Source organism: Musca domestica, unplaced genomic scaffold (assembly GCF_030504385.1).
Source record: "Musca domestica strain aabys unplaced genomic scaffold, Musca_domestica.polishedcontigs.V.1.1 2, whole genome shotgun sequence".
Taxonomy (NCBI): Eukaryota; Metazoa; Arthropoda; class Insecta; order Diptera; family Muscidae; genus Musca; species Musca domestica.
The window spans coordinates 14,088,028-14,094,667 of NW_026712249.1; positions in this window are offsets into that span (position 1 = coordinate 14,088,028).

Sequence of the window (6,640 nt, forward strand, 5' to 3'; positions counted from 1 at the left end):
GCATTTATGTAAAGGCAATATATGAGTTTAGAAAAATCTCAAATGGGATATATGGTTTAAATAATTTATTTAGCACAAAATTCTAAGTCCGGAGGATTAGGATTATGTGGATTAGCCCCAACATTCGGTATTTTATCGAATATAAGCCCAATTTTCAACGATTTTTTTATCTTGGTATTTAGTGTTTATAATGAGCTCTTCTTTCCGAGAAATGAAATTGACCAGGTAAGCCCATGTTTTCCTATAGTACCCACATAAAGTGATGTTAGCCAATGCTTTTTAAGGAATTATCGGTTTTGAAGTTTGCAATACGCACTGTCTTCTTTCGGTTTTAGTATTTAATCCTTGTAAGGGTATCTCCCCATATACAATATTTTAAATTTTTCAATGCAATGATCGCATCGGCCTCTTGATAGTTTTTAAATCTTTTCTTTGAATGGTGGAGGGTATCAAAAACTCAGCCGCGTCTAACGTAACTGGTTTCACTACGACTACGAATAATGATAATTTCGATCCACCTTAAAATTTTAGATTCCTTCCATAATTTCGTCTTAGGCCTTTTTATACCCTATAGAGGGTATATTCATTTTGTCATTCCGTTTGTAACTCCTCGAAATACTCATGTTAGACCCAACAAAGTATATATATTCTTGATCAGCGTAAAATTCGAAGACGATTTAGCCATGTCCGTCTGTCCGTCTGTTGTAATATTTCGAACCAAGTTTTCATATAGCCCCATATAACGGTAACTCCCTATATTCGGTATGTTGATGATTTTAGCAACATTATTCACCGGAATTGTTTCAAATTGGGCATTTGAAGTTCGAAATGAATACTACAGCCTAAGACAGAAAATTGTGTGTTGTTCGTATAGCCCCCATATAACGATACCTCCCGATATTCGGTGTTTTGATGATTTTAGCGTCATTATTCACCGTAGTAGTTTCAAATTACACATTTAGAGTTCGTAATGGGAACTACGGTCTGTGACAGAAAATTGTCTATGCAGGTCCAGGTCTTCGTATAGGCCCCATATTTCAGTACCTCCCTATATTCGGTATTTTAACGATTTTAGACACAATACTCACCGAAATTGTTTGAGATGTCGTATTTGAAGTTAGTAATAGAAGCTACAGCATGTGACAGGCATGTGATGCAGGTCCAGGTCTTCGTATAGCTCCGATATAACGGTACCTCCCTATGTACGGCAATTTGATGATTTTAGCTACATCATTCACTGTTTATTTCAAGTTTCGAATTTGAATATTGTAATGGCTTATGACAAACAATGTCTATGTAGGTTCACGTCGTACAGACCCTAATATAACGGCTATATTCGGTATTCTTAAATTTTTAACAGAATTTTTTAAGGATTTTAATTTTTGAAAACTTCCAATATATATGTTTCATCCGATTTTGGTGTTTAAGTCCCTCACATTCGTAATATACAGCCCATAAAAATGATATTTGGTACCAGATATTAGATTCAGCCTAGCAATACATGATTCAAATTTTATCAAGATCGGATCAGATTTGGATATAGCTTCCATATATATCTTCGTCCGATTTTAGGGGTTTTGTGCACCAAATGGCTAATATTAGTCCCAATAGATTTTCGCACTTCAACGGAATTTAGCATACGAGCAAGATTTCAAATTTGCTCCCATATATATGTTTCATCCGATTTGGTGTTTAAATCTCCATCTTTCGGAATATGCACTCTACCATAATCATATTTTGTTTAATTCTTCATGGACAATTTTTTGTATAAGCTTTCTTTACAAATAATAATGTGGAATACACTCAGTTCTCTACTTAGAACCATTATCTACTCGCATGTAAAACTATTTTTAGTTTCCTTTAATGAAATATGAGTGCAATCCCCAAAAGTATGCTTCATATTTTATATTCATGTACTTGATGTGCTTTTGTTATATATTCAAGGTTTGTGTTTACGACAAAATAGCCTACAAAGCTTTTAGAGAATGTTGCCAGCTTCTAAGATGTTTACGTATATTTTGATACCCTCTGCCATAAGAAGTTTTGGACTTCAAAATATTCATCGGAGTCTTCAAAAATAGTATATATTTTTGACCAGTGTTAAAATGTATACTGATTTAGCCATCCATGTCCGCATGTCTACTGAAATAACGATAAAATACTCATAGGATATTGAGTACTGAAAAAGCATTCCGTCGTCATATTCGTCGGAGACCCAAAAACAAAAACATATATTCCTTATCAGAATAAAATTATAAGGCGATTTAGCGATGCCCGTCTGTCCGACCGACTGTCCGTCTGCCTGTTGAAATCACGATAGAATCTACATTATTTAATACAAAACTTTGAAATTTGGCATAAAGGTTTATGTGTTACATAGACTGATTGTAAATGGGCTATATTGGTCCACCCCCATATAATGGAACCTCCCGATTTTCGGTTTTTTGCAGATCTCTGTCACAATTTCCAAACAATTTCGCTGAAACTTGACAATTGAGGTTCTCGGCAGGTCTGTTCTCTTTTTGCGAAAAATGTTCGATTTAAGTCCACTAATTGGTATAGCGGCACCTCCCGATTTTCGGTATTTTTAACGTTTCTGCCATAATTTCCAACCAAATAAGACGAAGCTTTCTTAATAGGTATATTTTCTCCTTGCAAAAAATCTTCGACTCAGGTCCACCAATTGGTATAGCCCCCATATAACGGTACCTCCTGATTTTCGGTATTTTGAAGGTTTCTTCAACAATTTCCAACCAAATTAGATGAAACTCTACATTTCTTGTTCTTGGTAGGTCTGTTCTCACCTTGCAACAAAGTTCGATTCCGATTCACTAATGGGTATAGCTCCCATATAACGGTACCTCCCGATTTTCCTTATTTTTAAAGTTTCGTCCACAATTTCTAACCAAATCATCTGGAACTTGACAGAAATGAAATGTTTGTTATCTCTTTGAGAAAAATATTCGATTCTGGCCCACCAATTGGTATAGCCCCCATATAACGATACCTCACGATTTTCGGTATTTGGAAGGTTTCGGCCACAATTTCCAAACAAATTCGATGAAACTACACAATTGAGCTTCTCATCTGGTCTGTACTCTCCTTGCGAAAAAATTTCGATGCAGGTCCAATAATTGGTATATCCCCCATATACCTCCCGATTTTCCGTATTTTGAAGGTTCCTGCCACAATTTCCGGCGAAATTAGTAATTAGAAACTTGGTACTTAGAGTTCTCTTAGAGTACAGACCTACCTGTTTTCTCCTTGCGAAAAATGATCGACACAGGTACCTCCCACTTTTCGGTATTTTGAAGGTTTCTTCAACAATTTAAAAACAAATTAGATAAAACTTTACATTTGGGGTTCTTGAAAGGTCTCTTCTCTTCTTGCGAAAAATTTTCGATTCGGGTCCAATAACTGATATAGCTCCCATATGACGGTACCTCCCGATTTTCGGTATTTTGAAGGTTTCTTCTTGGCAATTAATATTTTCGGTAGGTCTGTTCTCTCCTTGCGAAAAATATTCGATTCAGGACCAATAATTGACATAACCCCCATATAACGGTACCTGCCGATTTTCGGTATTCTGAAGGTTTCTGCCACAATTTCCATCCAAATTGGATTGACATTTGGGGTTCTCGAAATGTTTATTATAACCTTGCGAAAAATATTCGATTCATTCAATAATTGGTAGAGCACCCATATACCGCTGCCTTCCGATTTTCGGTGTTTTGAAGGTTTCTTCCACATTTCAATCCAAATTAGCTGAAACTTGGCAATTGGGGTTCTCGTTGGGCCTATTCTCTCCTTACAAATTTTTTTTTTTCGATACAGGTCCACTAATTGCTGTACAGCCAGGTTGTCCTTACTACATAGAGCATATGACATTTGATTCGACTAAAATGTGCCCTATGAAAATACGTTAAAGCCCGTATTTCTTTAGAAAAGTCCATTTAATGACATAAGGATTCGATCTTGCCAAGTCCGCCTGGCAGATGGTCACGACATCTCTAGATTGAAGAACCTGATTTCAAACAAGCTGTACATATAACAATATTTTTATCAAACTGAAGTCGTGTTCCAAGATCGGATATTTTAGACCACTCCTTTTTGGAACAATACTACTATTCGAACATTTTCAAATTTCATATAAAAGCGCTGTAATACAGATTCGCTTTAAACTTTCCATATCATAATATTTGTGGGTCACAGGTACGAAAATCAACAATATCGAACCAGAAGGAATCAGAAGGAACCTCTCAATTATAAAATTTGGAAAAATCTCTTATATCTTTCAAACTTTCCTACCTGATTAACACCACTAGATCTACAGTGAATATGGAATATATCGGTCCACTTCTTCCACCAACCTTCTATACACAAGACCTTCTTTTACAGAACCTATGTATGTATGGGCTTATTAATATTATTTGAAATAAATAAAAACATAAATTAATATTAAACTTTTTTATGAATATACATTTTAACGTCATTTCAATTTAACGCTAAAACCACTCGAGATTGTCGCCAAGGAGTGTCATTGCGACAAATTAATGTTTACGGCACACTTTCGATGTTCTCTTGCCAACTTCGTTGTTGGCTGTTCAACGCGAAACAAAAATTAGTTTGACTAATTGGAGCAGACAATCTTCAGCGGTAATAATTCAAATTGTCAGAATGTAAAAGTGGAAATTCATTTCATTTTCAAATTTAATATTTGGCCGGGTGACAATTGGACTAAATACGGCAGTATTAGTGTCAATTAGTTAGTCAGACAAATTATGAATTTCTTTTTTGGCAGACATTTGTAATTCTTTTGATTTAAAATCTTCAAAGTATATCCATACCCAAAACACACAACCACATAATTCCATTGATGTAATTTTCCCCACTTTTGTTTTCCACTGAATTTTTCCGCCGCCGCATTTCATGCGAAAATATGATTTAAATTGTTTACTTTTTTGGATTTGGCCAAAATTCTAGTTAACAATTTTAATGGCTTTGTAAGTGAAATAAAGCGAAGCAGATTTTAGCGGAAAAATAATTGCAATCAACAAGTGCGCATCTCGTCGGGTCTCTCTCCCTGCTTCTCACACACTCCCTCTCTCTATATCGTGGTGTCTATTTGATTTGTGGCAATGAACTTTGTGGATATGGAAACTGAAAGGAAATGTTTATGGTTTTGTAAACTTACGCTGTATTTAAGTGAGTAAATTGGCTGGATTGAGGATTAATGACATTGGCACACTTATTGGCTGATTGGATAACACAGAGAAAAGTGTAAAAAAATCTAAGTAGAACAATACGACTTACCATAGAAAATAGTAAAAATGCCCAAGGTCTGCTGTCAGAAAGCCAGAGGAAAAGACAAGATGGTCTTCTCATGGAAAATCAGAGAAGAGCTCTTCTCATAGGAGAGCAGGAGCTCTTCTCATAGAAGAGCAGAAGCTCTTCTTATAGAAGAGCTGGAGGTCTTCTCAGAGAAGAGCTGGAGGTCTTATCATAGAAGAGCAGTAGCTCTTCTCATAGAAGAGCAGGAGCTCATCTCATAGAAGAGCTGGATGTCTTCTCATAGAAGAGCTGGAAGTCTTCTCATAGAAGAGCTGGAGGTCTTCTCATAGAAGAGTTGGGTCATCTTATAGAAACAAGAAGGCCTTCTAATAGAAGTGCAAATGGTCTTCTAATAGAAAACCAGAAGGTCTCCTAATAGAAGACCGGAAGGTCTTCCTACAGAAGACCAGAAGGTCATTCTATAGAAGACCAGAAGGTCTTCCTATAGAAGACCAGATGGTCTTTTCATAGAAGACAAGAAAGTCTTCACGTAGAAGACCAGAAGGTCTTCTCATAGAAGACCAGAAGGTCATTCTATAGAAGACCAGAAGGTCTTCTCATAGAAGACCAGAAGGTCTTCTCATAGAAGGTCTTCTCATAGAAGACCAGAATGTCTTCTCATAGAAGACCAGAAGGTCTTCTCATAGAAGACCAGAATTTCTTCTCATAGAAGACTGTTGAAGGTCTTCCTATAGAAGACCAGAAGGTCTTCCTATAGTAGACCAGAAGGTCTTCCTATAGAAGACCAGAAGGTCTTCCTATAGAAGACCAGAAGGTCTTCCTATAGAAGACCAGAAGGTCTTCCGATAGAAGACCAGAAGGTCTTCCTATGGAAGACCAGAAGGTCTTCCTATAGAAGACCTGAAGGTCTTCCTATAGAAGACCTGAAGGTCTTCCTATAGAAGACCAGAAGGTCTTCCTATAGAAGACCTGAAGGTCTTCCTATAGAAGACCAGAAGGTCTTCCGATAGAAGACCAGAAGGTCTTCCTATGGAAGACCAGAAGGTTTTCCTATAGAAGACCTGAAGGTCTTCCTATAGAAGACCAGACGGTCTTCCTTTAGAAGAAAACCTGAAGGCCTTCCTTTAGAAGAAAACATGAAGGTCTTCCTTTAGAAGAAGACCTGCGAAGGTCTTCTTTTTATAGAATAATAGAGGGTCTTCTTCCCATTGAAGACTAGATGGTCTTCCTCCCATCGAAAACCAGAAAGTGCTGTACTCGTCGAAAATAAGAAAGTCCTCTTCTCATCGAAGATCAAAATGTCTTCTTCTCATTAAGGACTAAAAACCGTCTTCTCATCAATCTTCTG